General features: G+C 43.5%; 1 protein-coding gene and 1 long non-coding RNA gene across 25 annotated transcripts in view; one reads left to right on the top strand and one right to left on the bottom strand.

The window, feature by feature from the left end:
• LOC147348007 (uncharacterized) overlaps window positions 1–760 on the top strand; it is a 122,178-nt gene extending 121,418 nt beyond the window's left edge. The window contains exon 6 of the long non-coding RNA XR_015150899.1: window positions 427–760. This is a non-coding gene — a long non-coding RNA (uncharacterized LOC147348007). The remainder of the gene's footprint in view (window positions 1–426) is intronic.
• Window positions 1–16,859, bottom strand: part of ARPP21 (cAMP regulated phosphoprotein 21) — a 162,764-nt gene that overhangs the window by 10,994 nt on the left and 134,911 nt on the right. The gene's annotated exons all lie outside the window — the stretch shown is intronic.

Here is a 16,859-nt window from a genome sequence, read left to right as displayed (position 1 = left end):
CTGGGATATACACTGGCTTTGAAGAAACTGAAAGAAGTACCAGCATGATGTTTTCTGGTACATCACGGATACACATCCTTTGAACATATATATGCAGAAGGCCAAGCTCTAATGATTTGGGATTTAGTTTCTCCTGATTTTTCCTTGAGGTCTAGGTAGACAACATCAGTCCAGTTTCAATTTCAAGATGCCAAAAAAGTTTAAAGGTCAACTTGCTTACATTTTATTACAACAAAAGAGTGATTGATTCTAAATTACATAATGGGTAACTCAAAAACAAAATCCCACACCTGAACCTGGTATAAATGGTTTTCTACCCATAACTAATATTTTCTAAGGAGAAAATCTGGGGATAAACATTTGAAAGGAAATGCTCATCATAGGGTTCAGGGAACATTAATTTTGAATCCTTTGTGTTTCTATCAGTTTTCCAACAGATGGCCCCAAAGTGAAGCTGCTGGGCAACAGATGATGTCACAAGTCCAAGCAACAAGAACGAGATAGTTTCTGTTCATCTACCTAATCAACTCATGATTATCCTTGTTAACAGCAATAAGAACAGTCTTTAATCTCACCATGCGGGGAACTGTTATTTAAAATTATTGCTTTTATCTGGTTGAGACAACAGTTAGAAATATACAGGCTTCTCCATGCAAATACAAATGTGCTTATCTTTTTAGCTGGAGCTGCAGGATATGGTCCACAATCACCTCCCATTTCACAATAATTAAAGTAAAAATAAATATGAAGGATGAATGGTCTTCTGCCCAAGGCCTGCTAGAGTTTCATCGTGGTTAGATTCTTTGTGCTGTGCTTAGTTGTTCAGTCATGTCCAACGCTTTGCAACCCCATGGACTGCAGCCTTCCAGGCTCCTCTGTCCATCAGGATTCTCCAGGCAACAATACTGGAGTGGGTTGCCATGCTCTCCTCCAGGGGCTCCTCCCAACTCAGGGATCGAACCCAGGTCTCCTGCATTGCAGGCATATTCTTTACCGTCTGAGCCACCAGGGAAGCTTACAAGCACCCAAATAGAACACGAGCTGTACTGACAGTCACACCCTTTGCTGCCTGCTGAATTCACTGTAACGAGATGATGCCGACGCTCCGGGTCTAAGAGAACCAGTTGAGGCCTCACGCTCTATCTTTGGCAGCACACCAGGTTGCACTGAGAGTGAGCTAAACCGGGTCCACCTTGCAGTCCCTTCTCAAAGCCTTGAATTCTCAAAGTCTGCCACTCAGTCCTGCTCCTCATCACATCTCCATCTCCGAGCACCTGCTTCCCTGCCCTGCTTCCCCTGACAATGGTTCTCAACATTCTCCTGTCTCTGGAATCACTTGGTTAAAATGACCAAGTTAAAACACAGATTGCTGGGCTCCAACCTCCAGAGGTTTTGATTTGGCAGGTTTGGGTTGGGCCTTGGGATGTGCCATCTTGACAAGTTCCCAGGGGGCTGCTGATGCTGCTGGTCTGGGGACCACACTTTGAAGATCACTGCTGGACCTTGGTTTTCAATGAATTCAGTCATTAAGTCGTGTCCAGCTCTTTTATGACTCCATGGACAGTAGTCTACCAGGTTCCTCCGCCATGGGATTTCCCAGGCAAGAATACTGGAGTGGGTGGCCATTTCCTTCTCCAGGGGATCTTCCCGAGCCAGGGATCAAACCTAGGTCTCCTGCTTCGGCAGGTGGGTTCTTTACCACTGAGCCAGCAGAGAAGCCCTTTCAATGAATACTTCTGCTTTGAATTCTTACCGTTTAAGCCTCTTACTTTTCCTTTCATATTGTGGCTGATGGGATCTGACACATCACACCTTGTGCGGGGGGCAGAGGGGGACATCTCTCCTCTCTGACTTCATTTTCCTTATCTGTAAATCTGGGACCATCCTCTTCTCAAGGGGTTTTAGGATAGACCAAGATCCCTCTTGTAAGAAACATCCCAGAGACCAAGCACCTAGCTGTGACCAAGACGTGTGACTGCCCTGCCCATGCTCATCCTTGGAAAAGGAAGCGTTTCTTATACATCTGGGTCTAGCCTGGTATTCTGCATTCAGTGCCTCAAGAACATTTATCAGTGATGTTGACGAAAAACCACCCTCACTGTATTTGCCCTAAAGGAATATTACAATGCCACTTGACAGAAAATAAGCCCACAAACAGAGACCTGAAGAAAAAGAATGAGGAAGCAGGACTTCCCTGGCTGCCCAGTGATTAAGACTTAACGGCTAAGACTTCACCTTCCAAAGCAGGGAGTCTGGGCTTGATCCCTGATCAATGAATTAGGATTCTGCGTGTTACACAGTATGGGGGAAAAAAAGCAACAATACACTCAGAACAGAATGCCCCAGCCCTGCCCATGCTTGAGGGATGGCCAAAGAAAAGCAACGGATCACCATCACAGCAGAACAAAGACAAAGCTGACCAGATGCCAACTGTTTTTTCTTGTCCCTTTTGCCTCTGGAAAAAGTTCCTTCCAGCAGCAAGTCATGTGGGCACATCGCAGCTTCCAGTTTTACCTGTGTTGGGACAGGTGCAGGGAGAGGCCTAAATAAGGAGGAGATATGAAAAGGAGCTGAAAAAGGGAGTGGGAAGGGAAGAAAAACCCTCAGACACTGTCTGGTATGCTCAAACCGGTCTGCTAGCACTTGGCCAGGCATCTGGGAAAACAAATCAGATTTCTGAAGCCCTGTGTCTTTGGGACATACTGTGGGCTTGCTTGTATGTCTTGATTGTCACTTGGCCTTAAAAAAAAAAAAAAGCCAACGAGAACGCTGGCCGTCACCTACTTGCCCTCCTATAGCACATATCTGGGATTCCTTGCTTTTCTAAATCTCTTCTTAGGGACTTGCCTGGTGTTCCAGTGGTTAAGACTTCACTTTCCAGTGTGGGAGGTACAGGTTCCCTCCCTAGTTAGGGACCTAAGATCCCACATGCCTTGCAGCCAAACCACCAAAATAGAAAACAGAAGCAGTATTGTAACAAATTCAATCAGGACTTTGAAAACGGTCCTCTGGTCCCCATGGTTAAGAATCCACCTTGCACTGCAGGGGACATGGGATCGATCCCTTGTCTGGGAACTGAGAGCCCACCTGCCTCCGAGAAACTAAGCCCGTGCACCGCAACGACTGAGCCTGTGTGCTCTGGAGCCGACGTGACACAACCAGAGAGCCAGTGCACCACAAACAAAGATCCTGCACAATGCAGCTAGACCTGATGCAGCCCAAACAAAAGAAGCTGTAAAAAAGTAAACAAAAAAAAAAAAACAAAAAAAAAACAAGACTTTAAAAATGGTACACAGAAAAAAAAAAAAAAAAATTCTCTCTTGCCCTGCCCTCCCTCCTCCCCACTGCAAGTCTGAAATTGTTCACCTTGAGTGGGAACAATGTACCTGGAGACCTCCTGGCCCAGCCAGCTCAGGGCGATGAAGCTGGGGGTGCTGAGGGCTAAGAAGGCACAGGATTGCACACAGAATTTCTCATGAATTGGGGATTAAATCTCATTCTGCTGTCAGTCCCTTTGCTGGCATATATATACTATAGTGCTTCCTCCAAATATGACAGACTGGGCTGCTAGGCGTATTTTTGACACACAAACGCTGGCTCGTTGCTATTACCATGTGATTACTAAGCACTTGGAGAATATGCCTTGTGCATGTGACCTGGGGTTCACCAAGCTTGTTTCCAGTATGATAACCCAAGGTAGGGCATTATGGAGAAAGAAGAGCAAAATCTGGAGATTCAAGGACTATATCATGATTTGCAAAAGATAGGAATCAAACCATCTCTTTGGAAACTCTCAGCCTGACTGCATCCTGATGTTTAGACATAGATATGAGTGGTTCAGTGGAACAAACTCTGGGAGGTGGTAAGGGACAGGGAGGGCTGGCATGTTGCGGTCTATGGGGTCGCAAAGAGTTGGACACAGCTTGGCGCCTAAACACACACACACAAAGGAGCAGTTATTTATCAACAGGCAACGTTTTCAGGAGGTCATATGCTGAGTTAGTATAGGCCTCGTTCGCATGAACTCAAACCAGGAGAACAAGCATTCATTCCCCTTTCTTCCTCCAAGCTTACTTATAATAACCTTTTGGCTTGTACATCAACGAGTTAAACACTTGAGGAGCAGTGCCATTATGACTCACTTTACAGAAGATGAAAGTAAAGCACAAGGAATCCCTAGATTGTTTAGGGACACATAGCCGACAAGGATCAGAACTAAGTCAGGGGTCTTCTACTAATCTCTCCCCAGCACCCCCCACCCCCAACTCAGGATCCTGGCAGGCAACAGAATTCCACTGCAGTGATTCACCTGAAGAGATATTAATAAAGAGCACTGCCGAACTAGTAGGCAAGTTAGGACACCAGGATGGACTTCCCTGGTGGTCCAGTGGCTAAGACGCCGCGCTCCCAATGCAGAAGGCCCGGGTTCGATCCCTGGTTAGGGAACTAGATCCCACATGCCGCAACGAAGACTTGGGGCAGCAAAAAAAAGAAAAGACAGGAGAGGGAGACCCCCAGAGCCTAACCACAGAAAGAACGTTCTCCCCTCAGCGTGCAGGTGTGGGGGTAGAGCCAGTGTTCCTAGCAGCCTTCGGGGCCACCTGGAGAGCTATCTGCACAGGGAGGGAGGCCAGGCTGAAGAGATTCTGACCTCTCTTCCTCTGCCCTCTTGCTGCTGACGCCTTCCATGGACAAAACCCACCTGGAAGCCACAGGACAAAAGAAGCTGAGAGATGCAGTTTGTGGAGTCAGAAGAGAATGGCTATGTGACGAGAGGAGAAGCAAACAGAATCCAGCCCCCAACTTCCCTTCAAAAATTACACAGAATACACCCTCATATCAAGCAGTATTCCCCTAACCACCCTGCCAACCTGATCAAACGAAGATTTTAAAAATGAGAGTCGGATAATGATGTTAGCAGAGTCGTGTCTCTTGGTTTTATAGATCTGTGTTTTTTTTTTCCCCCTCAGAAATTATCTTTTTTTTTTTTACACCTGATAATGTGTCAGACTGTGCACTTAGCATGACTGCCTCAGCAATTAAGTAAATGTTAACTCGTGAATGTAGATGTCATTGGCTATTAGGGCAGAATATTTGACTCTTGGCCCTCGTGCCTGCCTTTCCATTTTGAGGAAATGGCAATGTTTTGTAGGGAATTGATAATAACTTAGGAAGTATTATTGAGTAATATTACTGTTTAAATATCCTGTAGGGCAGAGAAAAAAAAGTTAAATTATGATTCAGCTCCAGCAGTACTACTCATTCTGTTGAATTTGACATTTTCCTTTGCCGGCTGCACCACCAGATGGCTGAGATCAAATGGATAACTATGGGCGAAGGATATTTTAGGAGAAAATGAAAGAAAAAAAAAAAGAGGGTCTAGTTTATTATTTCCACAGTGACCCTAACTGAGCCTTGAATTCCCAAGCACATTTGGCTTAGAAAATGCTCTGCTATAAATTGGTCTCCAGTTTAATACATTTCACCATAATTATCTCAAATATTTAAAGGAATTAAGCAAGATGAAATGGTATGAAAGAATACTTCAATAAGACTTCAAATTAGCCTTCTGGTGTTAAATCTGAGTTTGTGTTTCCTAATAGAAAAATCACAGGCTCCGTAATCAGACAGACAAGAGGCTGAGTGCCGCATCTTCTACCCACTGGCTCTATTATTCTTGAGCTGTGTCTTGCTTGCCTATTAACTGGGTGCTACTAATTCCAGTAGTCATGTATGGATGTGAGAATTGGACCATAAAGAAGACTGAGCAATGAAGAACTGATGCTTTTGGATTGTGGTGTTGGAGAAGACTTGAGAGTCCCTTGGACAGCACGGAGATCAAACCAGTCAATCCTAAAGGAAATCAACCTTGAATATTCATTGGAAGGATTGATGCTGAAGCTGAAGCTCCAATACTTTGGTCACCTGATGCAAAGAGCCAGCTCACTGGAAAAGATATCTACGCTAGGAAAGATAGAAGGCAGGAGGAGAAGGAGACAACAGAAGATGAGATGGTTGGATGGCATCACTGACTCGATGAATACGAGTTTGAGCAAACTCCAAGAGATAGTGAAAGACAGGAAAATCTGGTGTGTGGTAGTACATGGGGTCACAAAGAGTTGGACATGACTTAGCAACTGAAAAACAACCACCAATCTCCAATCCCCAGGGCTTTTATGGAGACCAAGTAGATATAAGTCATACGTCCTCACACATGGCAGTGTCTGCGATAGGTGGCATCTGTCTCCACCAAACGATGCTGTGTAACTGAAAGTGTTTCCACTCCCCCACTACTGTCCCTTACATGAAGAACCAACTGGGTGTTGATACTACTAGGGAGGACTCCACATGCCAAAAAAATGCCTGGAACTGCCCCATCTAGCTGACAGTGTTCAGGCTTCCGTACCCCAGATTGCCTAGGAGACAAGACACAGTCCTTAAGTGCAGTCCCCCTGGGCGTGACCATGGGCGTTGTTATGACTCTGCCTTTCTGACCTGGGTTTCTGTGGAAAGTGTAATGGAAAGCAACAGGAGCAGCTCTGAATGTGAAGGCAGGCCCAGAACTCAGTACACAGTGCGCAGCGAGTGGGCGAGGTGAGCTCATCACAGCCGGGGAGCCCGGGTCCAGGCGGGCGTCATTTGCAAAGGCCTGGGGGTCCAGACTCTACCCACTGGCGGAGCACCGATTTCTAGGCTGTAACTTGAAGACAGCCAGGGTGCCTGTGTCCTTTGTCTAGAAGCTGTGCTCCAGGTTTATCAGCAACGACTCAGAGAAACCTGAGACTCCCCTTTGTTCCCACCTGTGGCGGATTCATTTTGATATATGGCAAAACCAATACAATATTGTAAAGTTAAAAAATAAAATAATAATAATAAAAAAAAAAAACAGATCCGGCTTCCCTGCATCTTGTGTTCTAATCTAAAGCTGTCTCAGAGCAGAAGATGGCAGGGGGAATCCTGGGTTCAGGGAGGTACCTTTCCATCTTTTTTTAGGGGATTCTCATCACATCAAAGATGAGATATTAATACCAAGTGGCAGCTCCCTCCTCTGCTCCCCCTGGCCACCTGCTCTCACTCAGGGTCCATTTCTTAACTCAGATTATGATCATTGTTCGCAGCACCTGGAACCCCTGAAATCCTTGCAGAAAGACAGAGAATGTTCCCCTTTAGGAGTATTGCTAAACTAAGCATTGTGTGCTTTTTTTTAATGCAAGATGATTAAGCAAGTGATTTTTAGGAAGAAAAGTATATTTTCAGTAAATATATTATTTTTTATTTACTAATTTATTTACTTGTGTGGGGTCTTCGTTGTGTAACTTGGGATCTCCTATTGTAACACATGGGCTTAGTTTTTCTGCTGCATGTGGGAATCGTAGTTCCCCAACCGGGGGTTGAACCCATGTTCCCTGCTTTGCAGGGCAGATTTTAATCACTGGATCATCAGGGAAATCCCTATATTATTATTTTAAAAGATAGTTTATTTTTTCACTGATACCTCTGGCATGCAGCAGGGTCTTAAGTTCCCCAACCAGGGATCAAACCCATGCCCCCTGTGGTGAACTGTGGAGTCTTAACCACTGGACTGCCAAGGAAGTCCCTGAACATATTATTGATTATACTACAGTAGTCTTTCAAATGCAATATTTAACAATGTTCATAATATATCTGGACCAATTTTACTTTTTCCTGTTTAATAAATGACACATGATGTTTCATTTGCTTTCTGTTTAACTGTATGAGAAAAAAATAGTGATTGGTGAATAAATATCTTTCAAAATGTTGAGCTTGGGGAACAAATGAGACTAAAATAGGCATTGCATTAAAGGCATCTTAAAGTGCCAAGACAGATTTTCTAAATGCTTTTTGACTTGATGTTTAGAAATATTATACCTTATGCATTATAAATCAACTGGCCGGTTTTGATAATTTTTGTGTTTTGTTTCTAATTGATGAGTTAAGACAAAAAGGATTCCTGCTGCTCACTGAGCCCTTATCCACAAAAAAAACACATTGTAGATTATAGATAGGCTTTCTTCTTTTGAAATAAACAACCGCATTGGATATAAACATCATTATTTCCCTCTCTTAAACTTTGGAATGTATTTATTTACTTCTAATCTTTATTTTTATCTATTACATATTGTTCAGAGGGGCACAAAATTAAGATTAAAATCTAACTCCCTCATTTCTAAAACTTTTTTTCCCAAAATCATTGAGCAAATATTGCATTTATGTATAAGGTGACCACATACGTTTACTAACACCAGTTACTCTAGTATAATTATTAATAACCTTCCTTTTCATTCTCAAATGAGCATGGGCTCAGATGAGAAATTTTGCAGTTACTATATATAGGTATATGTATCATGACATTTACACACATATATACATATACATGTGTGTCTGCATATGTATGTATATGCATATATGTAACTGTACACATAAGTATACATTTTTAGGAAGATTTTTATTGGTGTGAATTTAGAGAAATGTCACTCTTTTTGAGCTCCTCATATCTTGGATTGCAACATTGGCTATTTCCTCTGTTCTAGTTATGCATATAAGCCAAACAATGGATAGATTCAGACTGAAACTATTTACATCAATTTGGCAGATAACTGGGTTCAAAACAGTGCCAAGAAGCATGAGTGACTGAGTCATGGCAGCTCTCTTATCTAATCTCTCCTAAGAGCCTCCCACTCAGAGTGCATCTGCTAAATTCCTTTCTTGGTGGAGAGGGTGGGGATGGGGGAATGCTTGTAATGATTTGATGTATTAATCTTTTTCAAATTGACATACTTACTGTTTTTAACAGCAGGAACTTCCAGAAGCCCTGATGTCCAGTTTGGGAACTGCTGCTTCATTTCCTCACTAACCTTTGAAAGGGAGGCAGCAGAAACAATAGGCACCCCGGAAGCGTTATTGATCAAGGACACTGACATTTAAGAGTTACTGAGGATCGTGAATCACACTGAAAATTTAATGAAATGTCTCTGAACCTTTTTTTTTCCTTCGGGTCAGTTTTACCCTGGCACATAAAGAAAAAAAATACTGTAAAATTTAGCTGATTTCAGGAACTCCAAAAGCCCAGTCCAGAATTTAAAACTCCTGATCTAGGGACTTCCCTCGCTGTCCATGGTGAAGACACTGTGCTTCCACTGCAGAGGGCGTGGGTTGGATCCCTGGACTGGGAACTAAGACCCCACCTGCATGCCTCAGAGCATGGCAATAAAAAGACTAACTCCAGATCTAGTGGCCAAAGATGAGCAGCCCTCATTCTTTACCATTCAGATATGACAAGATTCAAATGAGTCAGTTCCCATCACATTCTTCCAGCAAGACCCTAAATATTAAAAAAGAGAGGGAGAGAGGGCTTGAGGAATTCACAAGGAAGAAATCTGCATTGATAAAGAACAATTTAACGTCACTAAGACAAGTTCAGGCATCTCTGACTGATCCAAGAGAGACTACAAGAGAAGGAGAATGCTCCTCCCTCCTACTGTGTTGGTGGGAATGTGAATTGGTGCGGTCACTATGGAAAATAGTATGGAGGGTCCTCAGAACCTCAGCATGGAGTTGCCATACGGCCCAGCAATGCCACTTACATATACCCAGACGACACTATAATTTGAAAAGATACACGCACCCCTATATTCACAGCAGCACTGTCACAATAGCCAAGACGTGGAAACCTAAATGTCCATCGACAGGTGAGTGGATAAAGAAGATGTGGTACATATATACAATAGAATATAACTCAGCCAGAAAAAGAATGAAATGATGCCGTTTGTGGCAACATGGATGGCCCTATAGAATATCATACTAAGCAAAGTAAGTCAGAAAGACAACTGCCATATGATGTCACATACATGTGGAGTCTATGATGCAAATGAACCTGTGAGACAGAAACAGACTCACAGACAGAACAGACTTGTGGTTGCGGAGGGAGAGGGGTGGGGATGGGGTGGACTGGGAGTGTGCGATTAGGAGATGCAAACTAGTGTACAGGATGCATACTACAGTAAGGTCCTACTGTGTCATACAGGCAACTATAATATATAGTTATATTATTATAATATATTCAATTATTCAAAAACTATAATATTTTCAATATCCTGGATAAACCCCAGTGGAAAAGAATATGTATAACTGAATCACTCTGCTATATAGCAAAAATGAACACAACACTGAAAATCAACAATACTTCAATAAAATTAAAAAAAATAAAATGTTTCTCATTTAGTAATATTTCCAGCCATGTATTTTTTTTTTTTTAAGTTGCTTGCCCTTAGGGAAATCCTTTCTAACCTGTTATTAAATTGCTAAGTACATTTTGGGTGGGGCATTCTCTATCCTACCTCAGCGACATTAAAATAAAAACACCCTGCTGAGCTGATAGGCTTCTGGAGACCAAATGCTCTGTCTCCCAGCAGACGCTGGACACAGATACTGTCCTCCAAAAGGGTTAAACCGAAATGGAGTGGGCAGACCCTCCCCAAAACACATCTGCTTAGCTAACAGTGTGCCTTCCTGACGCTGCCAGGGAACACAAGCCTACAAATGCCCATATTTAAATAGCTGGAGCCAAAGCTGCAGCCAACCATGATAATTAGTTTCATTATTAACTGACTAAAAAACACATAGAGCTGTTTCTTTGGAGACTAAATTTTTAATTAAGCAAAGTTGGTGTTTCAGCAGGTGAGAGACCCTGGAAAGCTTCTATGATGAAATTTCATGACTGACAACTCCTAAGCGGCCTGGCATTATTAACAAGATCATGATGAAGGACATAGCTGAGCAGTTTAAAAATAGATGATTACAAGTGCTTTCCCTAGGTGTGAAAGAACCACTATTTGATATCTAATACCTGGGCCTACACACCTAATGATGTCTCAGCGGATACAAACACCTCATCCTAAGGCGACGGAAAACACTTCTTTGGGAGAAAGCAAAGATGATTACCGTTCTATTTTGTAGGCACAACTGTCAAATCACAAGAGGCCGTATATATTACAGTAAAGACCCAGGGCTGGGATTCAGACTCCTTGCATCTCCTAGGGCAGTTACTTCCACTTACCAAGTCTCTATTTCCATCATCTGTGAAATGGAGGAGGTGATTCAATTGACAACATCAATCTTACAGGACTGAGGTGAGGATTAAGTTGATAATACACCCCTAAGCACACTGTCCGGCATATAGAGAGAATATACTCAAGTTGCTTTAATTTATAACTCAAAAAATGATTTGAAGTTGGAAATTCACTTGTGGCCAAGAGTGTACCCTGCCCCCAGGGTTCACCCCAAAAGGCATCACACACTAATAACATGATTTATCCTGGAGATGATATATCTTCTACTCATTTTTCAAGACACAGCTTCAAGTTCCATGAATAAAAAGAAACTCAATGCTTAAGCTGAAGATATGCCTCAGAAAGCTATCTTTTAAAATACAAAATCCCTTTTATCTCACTTCCATAAAAAGTAAAATATCTGTGGGGAACAGCTGGCTATAGGCAAAAATAATTGTAATCTAATGCGAGGTTCCGTTACAGAAGCGCCCTTCTAGAGCAGAGCAGCTGAGCCAGCCTCTGGCCGACACCCTGTGCTGCGGGGCTGAAATCAATGCATTAACCCAGCCGAAGCCTGGGTAGCTGTTCGCAAACATCCGACGCCCTTTAATTTATCTGCAACTAAGAAATCTCGGATCACCACACAGATGATTGCCCAAAATAAAGTGGAATAAAAAGAGAGGAGGATTATGTACTGTAGAGGTGAATCTACTGGACTGGAGAGAAAACAGCTTGGCTCTGAGAAAGACAAGATCTAAGTGGGAGGAGGAGTCAGACTGTGAGGTCCACCCAAGAAGCCATGGCCTCACATCTGGATGCAGGAAACACCCTGATCTCTGAAACAAGGTTGGCTGTGCTGATCACTGACCCGTTGTACGGAAACCTGAACTTCAGCTCATGACTTTTACTCCACTGTATGGCTCTGAGCAAGTGATGTAACCACCCTTGGCCTTGGGTTCCTCACCATGAATATGACTGACAAGCTAGACGGTGGTGGTGGTGGTTTGGTGGTTAAGTCATGTCCGACTCTTTGGCAACCCCGTGGACTGTAGCCTTCTAGGCTCCTCTGGCCATGGGATTTCCCAGGCAAGAATACTGGAGTGGGTTGCCATTTCCTTCTTCAGGGGATCTTCATGATTAAAGGATTGAACCTGGGTCTCCTGCATTGCAGGCTGACTCTTTACCAACTAAGCCACCAGCAAAGCCTGACAGGCTAGGGTCCAGAGCTAAACTGGATCTAAGATCTCTTCTAACATTCAAATATTTAAACAGGATTGCTTTATGGAGTACAACTGAGTAGGTATTTTGTCACATACTTTTGAAACTCTGCACGATGTTTCCTGGAGAAGGCAATGGCAACCCACTCCAGTACTCTTGCCTGGAAAATCCCATGGACAGAGGGGCCTGGTGGGCTGCAGTCCATGGGGTCGCTAGGAGTCGGACACGACTGAGTGACTTCACTTTCACTTTTCACTTTCATGCATTAGAGAAGGAAATGGCAACCCACTCCCGTGTTCTTGCCTGGAGAATCCCAGGGACGGGGGAGCCTGGTGGGCTGCCATCTCTGGGGTCGCACAGAGTCGGACACGACTGAAGCGACTTAGCAGCAGCAGCAGCAAGATGTTTCCTATTTTTATTTTTCACTTTTTAAAAATTTTATTGAGGTAGGTATGGTATAAATTGCAATAAACTGCATATATTTATATTTTAAGGAGATGAAATTTGACATTTATAAAATATTGTAGGCTTTATAAGAATTTTATTAAATAAGGCTGAAAATCATCACCACGATCATGAACATATCCATCACCACCAAGAGTTCCTGTTTTTAAACAAAATTTGATTGGAGTATAGTTGCTTTGATGTTTCCTATTTAAATATGCTTTCTTTTTATCCTGCTTCCAAGAATAGCTGATAAGGATACTGGATCCTTCAACACATGCTCCCAAATGCTTCAAATTCAACTTGCCAAATTCATCAAAGGTTACCTCTCTCATTGGCTGCAGTAACCAGCTGCAACCAAAATTAGAACTCTGTGATGGCTTCAGAGACCAGCTACATTTGCTGCTTCAAAAGACAGTATCGAATCTGAACTAAATCTGATACTAGATTTGTCCCCCGACCCCATTTTTTTTTTGCCAAATGTAAATTGGGTTTTCACAGACTCTGTTGAGGTTAGTGTGTTCAGTCGGTTTATATCAACATTTTGGGGGGAGAAAAATAAACATGAAAAAAACCCTCTTGACTTGAAAATAGTTCAAAAGGTCTTAAAAAATTATTTTGCTAATGTATGTGACTCCGTGCTTATTGTGAGTCGCTTTTCTCTCTTTTGACTAAGTCCTCTTAAGAGACTGTTTCTATGTTATTCTTAACCTTTGCTACATGGTTCCCGCTGTGCTTATCCCATACCCTCCATGCAGTTACAATTCCTGCACATAGCAGAGGCTTAATAAATATATTGTTATTGCTGAATGAAACTTGATAGATAAAACAGCATTACAGATGTCTTATTTCTAAAGAGCAGAATCTAGAAGCCAATAAGAAAAACAGGTAATGGACACCAACATGCACTTGGGCAAGGAGACTGAATTTTTTTGTCCTGCTGGGAAGGACTATGGTCCTAGTCATCTGACCTCCTGTCTGGCTAAGTGTGCCTCTAGCTCCGAGGAACAGGCAGTTTCCAGCACAAGTTCTCTCCCAGTGGAACCTCAGGTCGCACATAGATGGATGCTGTCTGGGGCTCTGGGCTGAGCACGTAACTCATCACACCCCAGTGTCTTTGGTGACAAATGAGAGAGCTGGACGATTCCTCCAGCTCCAACAATCCAGGACTTTCATGTTTTGCCAACATTGACTGACCTTCTCCTTTGAAAATCCAGTGTCTTTACTGACAATTAATTAATTCTGGTTGCCACACCAAATAACCATTTGCTGACCAAAACGATTCACTACAGCAATGAATAACCTCCGCGCTGTAAATCACGTGACTGACATAGACCGACTATCAGGGTATAAAGCGTCATGGCAAGGAAGACAGCAGGCTGCTGTGGGTGATTTTAACATTTTGTTTAGTTTTTCTGTAGGCTATCTCCCAGGCTCGAAAATGATGCTCAGCAGTTATGGTATCGAGAGAAGTTAGGCAAAGTCACTTCCTACCTGGGAAAACTCACAATCAAATATGTTCACCCTTCTGTAGGCCAGGCCATTCTTCAAGCGTCTTCTTAAAGCATGGCAGGAACTGCTTCACCACAAACAGTAAGTGCTGTTTGTGGTCAGAACGCCCACAAGCTCTTTCCTAATGCTCTGTCCCAAAGCATGCAGATGAAGGCTCCCGTTCCAGCCGCAGAGGTAGCCGAGACTCAGAACGCTCCACCGGTTTACTCACCGTACTAACGTCCACCCTTCAAGACACTACAGTTGGTAACACCCAGCCGCTTTCCTACACCAAGTGGGTGAAAAGAAACAAGTAAAAGGAGTGCCTGGAGACATCCAAAGGACTAACTATGTTCCTTCTTTAAGAAAATTAGAAGCCCAACTGGGGGCCTCGCTGGGAAGAACATCACATAAAGCAGGTTTGGAGGGCTTCCCAAACCAGGTTTGGAGGTGGTTCAGTGGTTAAGAATCCGCCTGCCAATGCAGGGAACATGGGTTCTATCCCTGGTCCAGGAAGCTCCCAGATGCCATGGGGCGACTAACTCCATGCGCATAGCTACTGAGGCCACGTGCCCTAGAGCCTGTGCTCAGTAACAAGAGAAGCCAGCACAGTCGGAAGCTCATGTGTTGCAACGAGGAAAAGCCCATGCACAGCAAGGAAGACGGAGCCCAGCCCCAAATTATATAAATAATAATAATAAAAACAAGTTTGTTTTAGTCCCAGAGACAACAAAAAAGAAATCATTTCCAATGAGCATTTTGCAGTCAACAGATGCTGCAGTTGAGCAGCTTTCTAGGGCTTCCCTGATGGCTCACTGGGTAAAGAATCTGCCTGCAATGCAGGAGACACAAGAGACGCAGGTTCAATCCCTGGGTCAGGAAGATCCCCTAGAGAAGGAAATAGCAACTCACTCTAGTAACATCTATTTCTGCTTTATTGACTATGCCAAAGCCTTTGACTGTGTGGATCACAATAAACTGTGGGAAATTCTGAAAGAGATGGGAATACCAGACCACCTGACCTGCCTCTTGAGAAATCTGTATGCAGGTCAGGAAGCAACAATTAGAACTGGACATGGAACAACAGACTGGTTCCAAATAGGAAAAGGAGTACGTCAAGGCTGTATATTGTCACCCTGCTTATTTAACTTATATGCAGAGTACATCATGAGAAACGCTGGACTGGAAGAAACACAAGCTGGAATCAAGATTGCCGGGAGAAATGTCAATAACCTCAGATATGCAGATGACACCACCATTATGGCAGAAAGTGAAGAGGAACTCAAAAGCCTCTTGATGAAAGTGAAAAAGGAGAGTGAAAAAGTTGGCTTAAAGCTCAACATTCAGAAAACGAAGATCATGGCATCCAGTCCCATCACTTCATGGGAAATAGATGGGGAAACAGTGGAAACAGTGTCAGACTTTAGTTTTTTGGGCTCCAAAATCACTGCAGATGGTGATTGCAGCCATGAAATTAAAAGACGCTTACTCCTTGGAAGGAAAGTTATGACCAACCTAGATAGCATATTCAAAAGCAGAGATATTACTTTGCCAACAAAGGTCCGTCTAGTCAAGGCTATGGTTTTTCCAGTGGTCATGTATGGATGTGAGAGTTGGACTGTGAAGAAAGCTGAGCACCGAAGAATTGATGCTTTTGAACTGTGGTGTTGGAGAAGACTCTTGAGAGTCCCTTGGACTGCAAGGAGATCCAACCGGTCCATTCTGAAGGAGATCAGCCCTGGGATTTCTTTGGAAGGAATGATGCTAAAGCTGAAACTCCAGTACTTTGGCCACCTCATGCAGAGTTGGCTCATCGGAAAAGACTCTGATCCTGGGAGGGATTGAGGGCAGGAGGAGAAGGGGATGACAGAGGATGAGATGGCTGGATGGCATCACTGACTCGATGGACGTGAGTCTGAGTGAACTCCGGGAGTTGGTGATGGACAGGGAGGCCTGGCGTGCTGCGATTCATGGGGTCGCAAAGAGTCGGACACGACTGAGCGACTGAACTGAAACTGAACTAGTATTCTTGCCTGGGAAATCCCATGGACAGAGAAGCCTGGCGGACAATTGTCCAAAGGGTCACAAAGAGTCAGACATGACTGAGTGACTAAGCACACCAGTTGCCTTGATATTTGCATGATGCAATGGGTTCCGTGAACTGTGACAACACAGCAGATTTAGGGACCGAGTCCCCTGAATTGTGAAAGCTCCTAGTCCCACACTCTAGTGGGGTTGTGGGATTGTTATTTTTGTGGTTGGGGGAAACTTCTGTGAGTTTTCAAATCAAATTACCACCTGCTTTTCTAAGCAATGCCTCTGACTGCCCTGCTGTCTCCATGTCAACTGCCATTCCCGCTTCTTGACGAAGTAGCCTGGCTCTGGCTACTGGAATGTATATTTTCTAGGCAGGCAGCAAAGAAAGTTGGCCCCAAATTATCATCAAAGGGGTCTGGGTGGATGGATAGAGACTGTTTTAGCACAATCATCCTAAAACTACCAGGGGAAAAAACTGTAATCTGACAAATTATTACTGGCTATGAGGGAGGCCACAGAGCAGAGGAACTCGAGAGTGTCTTAGCAACAATGGAGAGAGGAAAATACAGGTATCCTAGGGAATTTAGATAGCAGTAAAGG

This window comes from Bos grunniens, chromosome 22 (assembly GCF_055505025.1).
Source record: "Bos grunniens cultivar Pamir isolate PY7600 chromosome 22, Bosgru_T2T1.0, whole genome shotgun sequence".
Classification (NCBI taxonomy): Eukaryota; Metazoa; Chordata; class Mammalia; order Artiodactyla; family Bovidae; genus Bos; species Bos grunniens.
This window is presented reverse-complemented; position numbering and strand designations above follow the sequence as displayed.